At 36.6% G+C, this 15,968-nt stretch overlaps 1 protein-coding gene across 1 annotated transcript in view; it reads right to left on the bottom strand.

Annotated features, from left to right (window-relative positions):
- The window catches only part of LOC126369014 (chaoptin-like), a 36,060-nt gene extending 21,953 nt beyond the window's left edge, over positions 1–14,107 (bottom strand). Inside the window, exon 1 of the mRNA XM_050013303.1 lies at positions 13,904–14,107. The gene's annotated coding sequence lies outside the window, so the exon portion shown is untranslated. The remainder of the gene's footprint in view (positions 1–13,903) is intronic.
- Positions 14,108–15,968: the final 1,861 nt, after the last annotated feature.

Here is a 15,968-nt window from a genome sequence, read left to right as displayed (position 1 = left end):
TCATTGGATGTCACATGCATGTACATCCAGTGAGTGAGGATGGGACTATCCATCCTTTGTGAGACCACCTTCAGGAGACTGTTGCTGCTGCCCCGCACTCGCTCCCAGAGAGAAGCTACACGCTTGCGTAGTGGCCTGGAAGCCTGATGGCTTCAAGAGGCGAACATCCCCGAGGCACTGCAGCGCCAGGGCAGCCCCAACAACCCCCTGAAGGTGAAGATTGCACGTGATAATTACCTATTTTATCATTGATTGGGTACATAATTATTTCAAAATATAACGTAATTATAAAGGCAAAAATAAAATTGTTGCTTGATATTTGGATCAGATATGGTATATAGTTATGTGGCTACCTATTGCTTTTTTTATTTTGATAATAATAATAATAATGGGTGGAAGATGTTTTGCAACTCGGTGTAATAACAAGGGTCAGTTATACCCAAAAACGATGTTAAAAGATGCATATGTTTGTTATCCAAGAAATGGTTTAACGAAAGCGAGTCTGTACAGTGCTATTTTTATAAGAACGTAGCCTCAATAAAAAAAGGAAATTACTTCAATGAAAATATGAATATATAATGTATTGATAGGACATGAAATAAAGACTTACCATGTATTTTGCTGTGTAATTCAAAGATACAGTAAGTATGTCACTAGGTTAATGCGAGTCAGGTAGGTAAATCTAGTCCGAAAAGCTGATGGAAGCTGATGATGGAGTATTCACTTTTAGAAAAATATGGACCTATAGTCGTAAACACTAGCTGCTTCCTAACCCGTTGATGCAGCGGCAGTGTTAGTGGATTCCGACATTCAGAATAACAGCTTAGTTTATCACTGTTATTTTCTGAACAAAGATAAGTACCTTAAATCTTTATTCAACGTTACGGTAAGATTTCAATTTAAATTCTGCTAATGGAATGACGGTCTGTAATAGGAAACTATTTAATCAATTCCTATTAATTAAATAAACAATATACTATCGATGATGAAAAGTGAGATAAGCAAAACCATAAAACATGTGTCCGTTTTAAGTCGACCCTGGACAAAAGTTACGAACCGTTTTCTTTTAATAAGAACGAGTAAATAAAAAGTATATTTACGATGGAACGAAACGTTTCCTTCAAGTAATTTTGATAAATAATATATATTGCGTTTCCAACCGTTGGTTACCTGTGGTTCTACTACAAACACAGTTACCAGCTTAATTGAATAATGAAATGACTGTTCTTCTATAGTATTTTTTTATAATATTTACTTTTAGGGGCACCCTAACAGGTCTAACTCAATAAGACCGTGGTGGCGGCACCACCATCATGCATCCAACGAAATGTGATACGAGAAAAAGTGAGATAGGGCTCTTATTATAGACTTCTATATGATCATGATAAGCAACATACGTATTCTATGTACTTTTACTTTCATTCCAACAGACAAATTAAGGTTTTTTATGTTTTAAAAAGAGTGACTTCGTAAATTTGACTTAAATTAAGGCCATAAGTACAAAAATATATTTATACAAAAGCTTTTCTTTTCCTTCTTCTAATAAATTAGGAGACGCTCCAACGTCCCGATGTTTCGCAACCGTACTTCGTAATCGTTATTTTCATCGTTGTCTTCTATTTTGTTTTTTCTCCATTGCACTTCTTTATTCTCGCTGTAATTGAAGCATTATACACTGGGGACACGGATGTGAACAGGTTGAACAAAAAACAAAGTCGAAAAAGAAATTAAAACATGAAAGACAACGTAACGAAGTGCTCGCGACGAAAAAGTAAGAAATTATTTTAAGGCATCTGAGCGGTAATAGGTTCTTGCAGAGATTTCCGCGTTAAATGGTAATCTGGGAAATTTCCATCTGTCGTAATCGGATTAAGCGTGGTGGCTGATGGCCATATAAAATGGCTGAAGTCACGGAAATAAATTGTCAGATCTCGCAAATAAATTCGGAGCTTCCATCCCCGGTCAGAAGACTACTAAGTTGGTTGCCAATAAATCGAGACAATTTATGGAAGAACCTCAGTTTGTTTTTACAGCAGATATAAGTTAATAATGCATGCGATACGACGCGTACTTTTTATCTGATTGGTTTTGGCAATGGCGAGCATTGGGGATATTTTGATAATTTGGGATAGAACCAGGGACGTTACCCGTCAGTAACACAATGTATTTGTATGCTGATGTCGCGTGGGCACGTCTGCGTGGCTCTTGCTAAATTCCCGGGTGTATTTAAATAGATAATCACGTCAGTCCGAGCACTCGTGCATGACACGTTTCAGTGTAATTGCCGTATACTTTATGCAAGCAGGTGAGCTTGGGACAATGACAGGCTCACAAGGCAGTTAGCTTTTACGAGTTAAAATAATTCCACTGTCGTTGAGATTGTTTAGAATAAACAACAAAATCTGCGCGAGTAATGTGGTTTGACCACCAAAAGCTGATAGTAACATTTCACAAGTCTCTAACAAACTGCGATGAAAGTACACAAAGTTGGGGACTTTTATAATTATTTCTACCATCTGTTGTGTACGTCGCGTCGTGTCTAGTGCTCAAATTTAACTGCTTGTAGGGTTGTTCGTTATTACGTAGGAAACTTATTAATTATTCATTAATTGACGGAAATCAGCTTCTGCGGTTGACAGGCACGGCGGGGATCGAGTCAAGTAATGATAACTTTGATGTTCAAGTATGGCTTTTAGAGAAATGCCTCTGATAGACGTTGAGCACGTATAAGTTTAATCAAACAAGACAAAAAATAAAGATACTGAAATAAAATAGCTGTGTCGGAGAAAATACGAAATATTCTGAAGAGAATATTCGGAGTTCGATATAACGATCATGATAAATTGATAGCTTTTTTCGCAAAGCATCAAGTGGTGTCAACGAGCTATCCCGATAGGAAGGCATTTTTTCTTATTATTGTTTGAGTAAGTACTCTTGGTTCGTTTCAAACAGTGCTGATATTTTTACACGTTTCTAACGATTTGTATTATTAAAAAATTGCAATATTACGCGTGTTTTGATTATCATGTCTCTAGTTTTTAATATGAGCATAATCGATCTAGTACGTAGCGTGAAAAGGAAACAGAAAAACAGAGATATATTCGTGTTTGATAATACTACATTGATTTACCATAAAATATTTTGAAGCCCAACGAAAACACTGGCATTTATATGCCGTTGCACTGAAAACACTGACTGTCACCATTAAATTCCACCACTAATTTGTGCGGGATTTGGAACCATTTCAAATTCGGCGTTGCAAATCCATTTTCCATACGTGATATAAAGGGAAAAAATAGTGTTGCCCGCACTTTTAGCTGAGCGACGAATTCGCTTGTTTTTACGCATGCCTGGCAAAGCCTTTTTACATGAATGAATAAATAAAATAAAAGTATAATTTCGTTATTCCAAAAAATATATATCTCGATTTACAATGTGCTGTTTCGAATCATCATAGAATATTATCAGACATGACAATAGACCTTTGAAATGATCCATGCCGCTTATTATACCTACCATTACTCTTCTCTTAAAAGAAAAACAACAAAGAAGACCATTACTTATTACCGTGAGCATTTTGTTTCAGCAATTCGTTGATAAGATACTTCCTCAGAATGGGACTGAAAATGATCTTTGAAATTTGCTCTAAGGAAGGTACGAATCGGCTTTTCATTGTCAAGGAATTCTAGTGTAGAGCATTTTATTCTGTGTTGAAAACACCTTCTAACAAACCACAGCGCGTTCGAGTTCTTGAACAGCGATATTTGAAATATAACATAACATAACATCACGCCTGTATCCCCGAAGGGGTAGGCAGAGGTGTATTTTACACTCACTGCTCGTCAGCTGTGTTTAAGTCCCATGTATTAGGGGCGAGTATGCCATTAACCGGCTACAAGTTCTGGAAACCATGTAATGTCAATAATATTATGATCCAAACATGAATTTAAACTCATGAGTCTTAATTCTAGTATTAATGTTAGTACCGGACTAGTAAGTCCATGTTTAAACCTAAAGTTTTTTTTTGTAATAAGGCGAATACATTCGATTTCAGTGATTTAGAGCCCGTTTAATTGAAGAAATACCTCATCATAAGTAGGATACAGACTAACAAAACGGAATTTACGAGTATTTAATATCTCGTCAAGAATTTCCAGGTCGGTTAGAAATTCTCATTCAATAGAAATGCGCGTTTTCCTTATGGAAGGAACTATTAACAAACATCTTAAAATATTCACATGTCGTGTGCAATCTACGATAAAAATGAAACCAGAAATCAGAAATAAACATTCAAATAGTAGAAAAGCGGAAACCGTTGACTATACAGTCGATTAAATAATGCTTTAAAATTCAAATCAAACTATTTACTCATGTATACGTAATACACACGCCGAAAAGTAAACCAAATGGGGCGATACTGGTTTTGAAAGTCGCTTTGACTACTTTATTTATCGTTTATTTACTTATGTCAAAGGAATTAAAATGAACAAAATAAATTATCCTAGTTTGTTGAATATCTTCTTCCTTATTATAATGAACGTCAGTGAACTCATAAATAAATTATATTTTCTATTTTTTATTTTTTTTTTGTGTCTTGAATGTACTCCAAGGTACTTATTCTTTTCCTTTTTTAAATTGTAAATGGTTTTGTTTTTGTAATGAAGTGTGTTGTGGTCTTTTTTATATTCTGTGGCTCTTGAGTTGCTTATTTTTACCTCCGGCCCCGGGTGCGAATCCCGGTGGGGACATATCACAAAAATCACTTTGTGATCCCTAGTTTGGTTAGGACATTACAAGCTGATTACCTGATTGTCCGAAACTAAGATGATCCGTGCTTCGGAAGGCATGTTAAGCCGTTGGTCCCAGTTACTACTTACTGATGTAATTATGTAGTCGTTACATGAGCCATGTCAGGGGCCTTTGGCGGTTTAATAATAACCCTGACACCAGAGTTGATGAGATTGGTATTCCACCTCACAACCCTCACGATAAGAAGAAGAAGTTAGTACTATTCGAGGAAATTAAATTTCAGGTTTGTTAGGTGAAAATTGAGGTGTACGGTCACGAGCATATGTATACACTTTGGTACCATGTCACATTAACTTTTTTGACAAATTGAACTGTAAGTCTCACTAAATGTAAAGTATGTTAGTGCGACAGAGTCCTAAAGTGGGTACATTATATTGCTCATGACTGTATGTGAGATTCATGTTGTTTGTCATCAGATGATACGACCAGATACAGAAGGCAAGTCAGTGAAACACTAGACGTTAGAAGTGGGGACGTTGTTAAAGTTACGAATAGTGGATGCAACTAGCACAAGAATGAGGACACAGGTGTGTAGAAAGAAACGTGTTTTGCTTTTGGGTTGAAATGAGTTTTTATGAAGTCACATAAACTCTTTATTTTTCACTTCTCTTCCACAATTTGAAATTGGAATACCATTGTATTTAAGTTTATAAATTATGTAATACAAACTGGATTAAAAAAACGAAAGGAAAACATGAAACAAGGACTAGGGCCCTGTGCTGGGAGGTTTTCTGACCACGTCTTTCCCTCAGCGTTACAGATTCCGATGTGGTATGTGGTAGTAGTTTTACAGCTAGTTACATAATATGTAATTTAATTTTTGACGCTCAAAAAGCGCTAACTTTGTAAGCCAATTTTGAAAAATAATATATTTGCATTTTTGAATTTTGAATGGGTATCATAATATCAATAAAGACTCGTAATATCATAGAAAAAAAGAAAGATGAACCGACTATATTGTAATTAATTAAATATTTTATTGTGTGCAATACTTTATTGATATTTTATTTACCCTAACATACACCTAAGAACTACAAAAGAAACACCCTCTGAAAGAAACAAAGAAACTTTCTCTGTATTTTGTGTCCATTGTGCTCAATAAAGTATTTTATCTATCTATCTATCTAAGTATATTTGTTACTAACACTAATTCTATTTTATATGGGTATTACCCGAAATTGACCCGAATTTTATTGTACTAAAAAATTACCATAATTACACGAAATTGTGTTCATCACCTTCATGTTTCGTTATTGTAGACTGTTGTACAACTATGAACAGTTTCAATTCTATCTCAAACTTAAAAAATGATATTTTTCAAATGATTTCGTTTAAACGAGACATTCTACTACGCGTCAGCTATGCAAACTGGCATAACTGATTTACCTATTAATTATTGCCTTCCAAATGAACTTAAGTAGCAGAGATTGAAGCAGCAGGGTATTATCAGATTTTATCAGTACCCGTTGCAAAAGAACTTGCAGAAATGTGGAGAGACCAAGCAAAAGGTTTTAGTGCGAAAAGATTCACCGAATGAAAAGCGTTCGGATTTTACGTAGCGCCCCTAGTTTGTAGGTACAAAAGTACCAGTGACAAGTAACGCTAGTGGACAGAAGTCTTCTCATCAACGAAAGGGGTTTTTGTAGCTTACTCCATTATGTTGCTATAGCAACTGGTACGGTGCCGGTATAGCGTTGAATGCTCGAGAATTTCAAGTTATGTTGTGTTTCTTTTGAAGTCTAAAGAGTGTTGTTCTTCACTAGCTGGAGGGTAGCTACTTTCGTCGTCCTTTGGTTTATCTACGAAACCTGTGACCTTCGGGTGGTGCTAAAGCAACGATATCCGATTTATAGTTCACTGATTCGTTTCTAATCGACAGAAAAGAAAGTAAATAATCTCAATAAATATGTCTAAAGTTTTCCTTTATCTATATTTACAAGTTTTTTTTGTCTGTTTATTCCTTTGAGATTTCTGAACCGTTGAATCGTTACGATAACGTAAGAGTAAGTCCACACGACGCGTTGCTGTGACGTTCCGTCGTTCCACATATAAATCACATTGTTATTACCCGGAATAAAAATAAACTTGCTTTACAAGCCAGTCGATTACATAAGATCACTAAATCTTTGAAGGGGCAATGTATACGTTTTTACAATAAGATTCCCACTGACACTCAGAATTTGCCTTTCAACTGGTTTAAGACAGTAGTTAAAGAGAAACTTTGCAAAAAAGGTTATTATAAGGTTAGTGATTATTTACAAGATATGGATGCGTGGGATTAACTGTCTGAGAACTGATATTAGGCAGCTAAATTACTCAATTGTATAACAATATTCTATGTTTATTTTTTAAAAAGAACGTCTAGGGCCCTGTGCCGAGGTTTATCTTGCAGCTTCTTTTCCCCGACTATACAGGTTGTGAGAAGCTGCAGTAGTTATATGCGGATGAGACGTTTGTTATGTAAAAATTGACGCTTCCAAGTGTAACTATGTAACCTATTGAATTTGAATTCCAAGAAATTGGCTTCGGCCCCACGCATGCCTTCCAAAAGACCGTAACTCCACGCTTCAAAGTGTAACTATGTTACCTATTGAATAAAGATAGTTTTGAATTTGAATCACAACGATATAGCACACATTGCGTTGCAACGCCAGCCGTTACGATAGCACAACGGAGAGCAACGCTCTGTTGGCCTTTCTTAGACCGAATCAAACAGTTCATCTACTTCGAAAACTTCTTAACTCACACAAGAACGTTTGGATAAGACGAAGTGTACCCCGAACTAAACTAGATTCTCTCCTGCTCTGATTGCTAATTAATTAGCAGACAATGGAAGTCGAGCTCTGTTAAAAGAGAAGTAGGTTAATTATAAAACAACATTCTTCTAATTGCAAAAGTAAATTGTGTCTAAAGTTGTATGACGTCGGCCAATGTCAATATGTTCTTTGCCTGAATAAATCATAAAACATAACATAAGTTCACGACAATATCCCAATTGTAGTCAGAGATACATCCATCACAAGATAATCAAATTAAGCACATTTGACCGATATAAATAATTATTTTTAATATTGACGGCGAATTGTGTTTAGTTGTTAGGGCATTCGGCTCACGATTTGGATATCTCAGGTTTGATTCTCGGTGGGGGACGTTGTCTCTAGTTATCTAGTACAATGCAGACAGTTTGGGTTGTTCGGTTATCCATAACGAAAGGGCGAAATACTTGTCGGCGTCAGATGCATGCAGCAGAAGTAATGGCGTAGATATCAGAGTGTAAACTGCGTACACTTCCCGAACCACCCCCTCATAAACTATATATAAAATATATCTATGAATATTATCATATTAATAAAGCGTGGAAGGTATTAAAGAGCCGTGATAGCCCAGTTGCAAGAACGCTTGCCTCTCACTTTGAGGTCGCATGTTCGAATCCAGCACATGCCGATGATAGCCGAATTTGTTTTCGAATTCATGTTTGGATCATAAATGATTATCACGTGCTCATCGGTGAAGGTAATCAACGTGAGGAAACCCACATTCCTGAGAAATGCATTTTCGGAGGAATGTAACCTAATCTGTATTTGGCTGGTTTTCCCTTCGCGGGTTGGAAGGTCAGACAGGCAGTTGCTTCTGTAAAAACCGGACCCGTCAAATTGTCAGGTTAGGTAAGCGCACCCTGTGAGAAACGGAATAATGCGAGGGGGAAATGATTATCTTATTCATCATCATCATCAGCCGTACGACGCCCACTGCTGGGCATAGGCCTCCCCCAAGGGTCTCCACGACGATCGGTCCTGCGCTGCCCGCATCCAGCGGCTTCCCGCGACCTTCACCAGATCGTCGGTCCACCTTGTAGCGGGCCTACCCACTGAGCGTCGTCCGACACGTGGTCGCCATTCTAGAACCTTTCCGCCCCACCGGCCATCGGTTCTCCTCGCTATGTGTCCTGCCAACTGCCACTTCAGCTTTGCAATTCTCCGAGCTATGTCGGTCATTATCTTATTAATAAAATATAATAACAGCCTAACAATAAAAAATAAACATGAGATAAACGTGTAAGTAAACATGGAAAGTTCAATCGAATTATTTGATAGTCTTTCGTTGTAAAGCAAGCAAGTAAAAGTAAAAACCTCATAGCGTAGATCAGGGGGGTTAAAATGGTCACATCGAAGCAATACATCTAAGAAAGCTATATTGCTGTTTGAAAGTTGTTTGCATTGCGCACTTACTTTTATATGCGCAAATGTCAAATTGCAATATTGCTTTCTTAGATGAATTGCTTAGATGTGGTCATTTTAACCCCTCATGTCTCCATTCGTCATTGGTAATCCATAGTAGAACGTAGACCAGTTTTTGTTTAACACGAACTTTGTATAAGCGCAGTTCAGAGAACGGGTGGCTTACGGTCACGAGCATTAATATGTATACACTTTGGTACCATGTCACATTAACTTTTTTGACAAATTGAACTGTCTCACTAAATGTCAAATATGTTAGTGCGACAGAGTCCTAAAGTGGGTACATTATATTGCTCATGACTGTACATCGTAACGGCATTAGTTCGAATTCTAGCTCGGGCTCGAAACCACTAAGTCTGACTTTGTAGATTTGTAAGTTTGAATTATTGATTATTATTTATATCACGTGGTTTCCAGGGTTTTGCCCAGTAAATGGCAAGAGGCTCGCTCCCTATTACACAGAACTTAACTGCCTACCCCTTAGGGGATACAGGCGTGATGCTGTTATGTTTTGCTATGAACCCTGTATTCTAACTACATACCATAAGCGCCCGACTGTATTACCAATTAGGCTAGTACGAGGTAAATCTATCGCCCGATGAACTAGCAACATGAAGTAGCCATATTTCACCGAGCTTTCTGAAAAGCTCGAACATTGTGAGTTTATGTTTCTGAAGCTTTTTCTTTTTTTAAATGGTGTAGGAGTCGTGGCCAGATCTTAGAAATGATCATTTCATGATGTGCTCGATCATTTCATAAAATGGTCATATTCATCATGATGTAGTTTGGCCAGATCAATGAACACAAAACGTTTAACGATATGAGCAACTAAATGCATGATTACTTCATGATATGACCAAACGTTGGCAATCATCGTAAAATTAGTAGTAACATTATCCATCGGTAGTGCCGCTGGTGTCGATTATATTTAAAACTTGATTTATAATATATTATAATCGATGAATCATTAATTGTACAATTTTACATATCGAATAGGTACATAATTTTGAACCCAAGAAAATCTACTATTCGCATTTCTATTACACCACATAACATGTACATCACCTACATTAACGATATGGCCAAACGTTAACGTTTCAACGATATGGTTATGGTTTCATGATATCATTTCATGAAATGGTCGAACACATCATGAAATAACCAATTCTAATGATCTGGCCACGACATAGGTATCATCTTTTTATTGCTCTATTTGTCATGTTGTGTTTCAACAAGACAGATTGAAATACATTTTCCCTTTATTTTTTGGTTAATGAGCTCTTTGGACCTACTATACACCTCTGCCTACCCCTTTGAGGATAAAGGCGTGATGCTAACTTATGCGTATTTCATTTTTGGCAGTGAAATCAAATAGACAATAAGGCCGCCCAAATTGTACAGTATTATATGTGTTATGAGGAGCTCAGTGGCGCAGCGGTAAACGCGCTCGGTCTGCGATTGTTGAAGTTAAGCAACTTTCGCAGAGGCCGGTCATAGGATGGGTGACCACAAAAAAAAAGTTTTTATCTCGAGCTCCTCCGTGCTTCGGAAGGCACGTTAAGCCGTTGGTCCCGGCTGCATTAGCAGTCGTTAATAACCACCAATCCGCACTGGGCCGCAAATTTAGTTCTGTGCCATAAAGTATATTCGATTTCATTTGAGGTGTGACAAAAAGTACTTTTATACCTATAACTAGTTTTCTAAAAGGACAGGAAGGAAAGAATCTTAGGACTGTGAAGCGAAAGTGTCTCCAAGTGTCTTCTGATCACTCGTGGCTCTACCCACCCCCTTATGCATTGCGGTTGTGACTTTACGTATAGTACAGTGGAAACTGTAAAAGAGGTAGTGTTCTTTTATGACACGTAAAAAGTATACAGACTCTTTAATCTACAATGTAATTCTGATTAACTATTAAGTGGAATAGAATCGAAAACGTGACCTTTTTACGTAGGTATGCATTTTACTATTTGATGTCGGTTGTTGTTGAACATTCTAAATTTATACTAGGTCATTAAATTAAACAAAGTAAAAGTAAGATGATTCCGTGTTTCGGAGGACACGTTATGTCGTCGGTCCCGGCTATTAGCCGTAAAGACACCTCCACCAACCCGCAGTGGAGCAGCGTGGTGGAGTATGCTCCATAAAGAAAGGAAGAAAGGGAAGGCTTGTGCCTAGCAGTTGGACGTAAATAGGCTGTTTATGTTTATGTTGGTTTTCCAAATAGGTACTTTTTCAATTTGTCCTAGTTATTCTTGTTTTTCTCTATTCAAAAACACTTCTCTGTCGGACAAAGATTGCTTCCAGCTGCCTATTATCCCGGACACGTCGTAAATAACCACCTTTCCAATAAAAAATAAACAAGCTGTGAACTTGTGTATAAGTATATGACAGCCAAGCAAAATTGAATCGAAACTGTCCTATCAAATAATTCATCTGTTTTCTGGCAAATAAATTATTCTATTCTATTCTATTCATCATCTCCCTAGCATTATCCCGTCTTTTTCACAGGATCCACATACCCAACCTTCCAACCCGCGAAGGGAAAACCAGCCCAATGCAGGTTTGGTCACATACCTTCGAAAAATGCATTTCTCGGGAATTTGGGTTTCTTCGCGATGTTTCCTTCACCGCTAAGCACGTGATAATCATTTATGATCCAAACATGAATTCCCAAAATAAAATCCGCAATCATTGGTTTAGGCTTGTGCTGGATTCGTACCTGCGATCTCAAGGTGAAAGTAACTATTTTTTTTTTCAAGAACGTTTCTTGCAGCTTCTTTTCCCTGGCTATACAGGTTGTGGGAAGCTGCAGTAGTTTTAGGCGGATGAGACGTTCGTTATGTAAAAATTGACGATTCAAAGTGTAACTATGTTACCTACCGAATAAAGAAATTTTTGAATTTGAATTTGAAAAAGGCAAGCGTTCTACCAACTGGCTTACAAGCTTCAAACACTTCAGACTTCAAATACTTTTATCCAAATCCTGTCAAAAATTTTTTCACACGTTCTAAGAGACTTATACACACGTTCATCGCTTGTTTATTTTTTATTGATAAGGCGGATAATGATGGTATTCTCTTCACCAATAGGTATACATTATAAGGGTCCCTTCATCATAATCAGTTTTTCAGGACTTCGCATCAAAAGTGGCTGCAAGTTATTGTCATATACATTGCCTGTGGCTTTGCCAATGAAGTATGTTTGACATCCGTGCCTGTTGACAAGGGCAAACGTCTGCCTAATAACGGTTGTATTTTGACTGTTTATATATTAACTACTTTAACTAGAAGGAGTTACCTGATGCATTAATAATTTTAAGGGTTCCATTGTTAATATTAAATACTAGTCCGCTTCACGCACACGCAAGGGTACTTACACATCAGAACCCTCCGGATGACTGATGGGATGCCAGAATGTAGCTTTTTTTAAATCACTTTCGAACGACCAAAAGATGTACAGTCATGAGCAATTTCACGTACCCACTTTAGAACCCTGTCGCACTATCATATTTGACATTTAATGAGACTTACGGTGTAATTTGTCAAAAAAGTTAATGTGACATGGTTTCAAAGTGTATACAATTATACATATTAGTACTCGTGACCGTACATAGCCCGTTTTTAGTATAACCGAAGAACGCCTACATCTATAGTTATAGTTGAAGAGTGTGTAATGACATAACTCAACGTAAGCGATACGCTACCTAATATCTTGTAACTATTTCTAATTAACTTAGTAATAACAATAATGTCATCTTTGCATTCGTATCTTTCATTAATTTTACCTCATCAATGTAGACGTAATAAGCGTTCGGACTTAAACTAAAATCGGGCTAAGTACATATTTTGGTCCTTGGAGCCTCATTTAAAAAAGCTACAGAGAGGCATGATTCAGACCATGATTCTGAGTTAATATCAAGTGGAATTTCCATTGCAAAATTTATAATTTTTGTGTTTTTTTAAGTTATTTTTAATTCTATACTTCTGCGATAAAAAATCCACTTGATATTAACTCAGAATAATGAGCTGAATCACCACCCTTAGTATTCTTTACGATGTCACTTATACCCCATACATGTACGTACAGGTAGCCATACAATTGCGTTTGGGTGTTAGTGACACCGTGACAAATGCTGACTCGGATGATTCGAACCATGATTCTGAGTTGATATCATGAAAAATTGTTTTTTTATATTTTCGGTTCCATACTTTAGCGACGGAAAATTTCACTTGATAGCAACCCAAAATCATGGTCTGAATCATCCCTTAAAGTTATCGTTACGATATCAGTAACACCCTGTATATACCTATATAATGAGTAAATCTGTCCTCTACACGCTCATGCCAATCTTGAGAACTACCTAATGTATTTCCATACTTACAATTTTTTTTTATTACGATATGCAATAAGAATATTATTCCAGCCAGGAATATTATTCAGGAACCTAAAATTGGGGAAAAACATTTTTGCATTGAAAGCCTTATTATAAGACTATATATAAAGAGCAAATTGAAAAGTGTTTACGTGAAGTCGCCTTTCTAGAGAAATATTTTTAGCCGGTCTTTGTTATTTAAAATACAATGGAATTTGGTTAAGTGTTTTTTTTTTTCTGGTTGTAACTTTATATTTTATAATTTTAGGAAGGCGTTCGCTGAGTAGTGTGTTTTAGTTGAAAACTTCAATTGAGAAAAATAATATTCCTTAAATTATTATTATTTTAAATTAGTAACTCTGGTTTGAGGTTATGTCTACAATTATAAAAACGCTATTTATCTCAAGTACTACTCACTATAATTGTTGGAACTTTCTTATATATAAAATTATTTAAGTAGTATATACTTCATAAAAATACTTACGAGTTGTTACTTTAAATCACATCTCATAATCACCACAATTCTTTATAAATCCAAAGTTTTACGCTTAGAAACTACGCGAAACAATATTCTGGTGCTTCATCAGTCACTGGGTTGGCGCACTGTACGCGGTTGGTGTAGGTCGTTCATTTTAAAGTTATTCAGACAGATCGTAGTAGCCGTACGGAAGGCGCAAAAGGTACGTCCGATGCGTACGGCTGCCGGTTACTAACTGAAGGCCGCGGCAGGCGAATGGGCGCGCGCCGCGTTCTGTCCTGTACAACGCTCACACCTCTCAGGTACCGTCGAACCCAGCTTTCCCACGTAATTTTGCCAACGGAATTACCTGAAAATTGGACCGGAATTATGAATTTGATAGCATATTTTATGAAAAATAAAAAAATGCATTTAAAATTAGACGGGCTTTTTAAATTAATGTGGGACTCTATGCGCACTTAATTGGTCACTGTAGATTTTCTTACAAGTTGTGATTATTACTGGACAGGAATATTTACTTTTTGAATTTTGAGAGAAATCTTATCTTGTCTTATAAATATATAAGTACCTACTCATTTACTCACTGAAGTCGACAACATAATTTCCCTTTTACGAGGAAAATAAACTGTGATAATTATTGTACTTTTATTTAAAGTTACAATAAAAAATAATATAATACTTTTTAACCTCGTAAGTTATTTAAATAGAGGGAAAATAAAATATTATTTTGTGAAAATATAACCGATCGCTGAAATAACATCGTAACCCTTTTAGCGGAGGAAATTGACAAGTCGACAAATACGGTCGACCGCTACAGGTGACTGCGTTCAAGTGGAAAATATTATTTTAGGTTTCAACCACCTAATAAATAGGCTACTTGGCAACCTGGTCAAATGAGATACTTTTTAGGAAAGATTATACTTACTATTTTTCACAGGGGCTTACCTAACCTGACCATTTGACAGGTCCGGCTTTTTACAGAAGCGACTGCCTGACTGACCTACGAACCCGCGATGGGAAAATCAGCCCAATACAGGTTAGGTTAGGTTAGGTCCGAAAATGCATTCCTCGGGACTGTGGGTTTTCTCACGAAGTTTTCCTCACCGCTGAGCATGTGATAATAATTTATATTTATGCTATTGGTTTATGATCTTATGCAAAATGTAAATGTGAAACTATTGCGGAGAAAGTCTAATTGCTGACAAAAAAGAGGAAAAAATAATTTAATTCCATGTTGGACGCCACGTTAACAACCTAAACGCAAATTCGTTCCATTATTTAAGTAGATAACTATAAAAAGTCAATATCAATTAATTAATTTAATATAGTGGCTGCGAGTTGGCCCGTGTTAATGGTTATTTAATCTAGGTATGTATGGTTTATGTTTAAAAAAATACAAAATAATTAAAAAAGAAAAGCTTATCAATATTTTTACCCGGTTTAGCTGGTAAACAATTAAAAACACGAGCATCGAAACGTGAAATTTTAATCTTCAATAACTTCATTATAATAAATACCAAGTATGAAACGAAAATTCAGGGAATTTGAGGATTTCCAGTAAAGTAAGTAAGTCCAAAAAAAAATGGTTCGATTTACGCGGAATTTGCTGTTACTCGTATTTTATTTACAATTTAATATCAATTCTAAATACAAGGTAAGCACATAAAACACAATTAGTTTATATAACTAAGTACTTATGTCGGTTTTTTGTCGTGTAGGATGTAAGGTTGCTGACTCACCAGTGCCCCAGCATCAGTGATATAAAGGTGCGGGCCCACCGTGGCGCATGCTGTGCTGTGCGGCGCATTTTAGCTGCGTGTATTAATTTGTTTGACAACGTGAGTCTACATTTCCATTGGAGAACACGAAGACCCACCCACGACTCTACAGGATGTTAGTGACATCGTAACGAACCAAAGGAAAATTTTAATATGATAAAAAACCTTAAAAGTAAAAAGTCATTTGGCATAGATGAGATACCACCAATTCTAATTAAACACTGCGCAGATATTTTAACTATCCCCTACACTAAACTCATTAACCAATCTTTTACGGAAGGAATATTCCCCGA

This window comes from Pectinophora gossypiella, chromosome 8, assembly GCF_024362695.1.
Source record: "Pectinophora gossypiella chromosome 8, ilPecGoss1.1, whole genome shotgun sequence".
NCBI lineage: Eukaryota > Metazoa > Arthropoda > Insecta > Lepidoptera > Gelechiidae > Pectinophora > Pectinophora gossypiella.
Note: the sequence above shows the minus strand (reverse complement) of the source record. Positions and strands in the feature narration are given on the sequence as shown.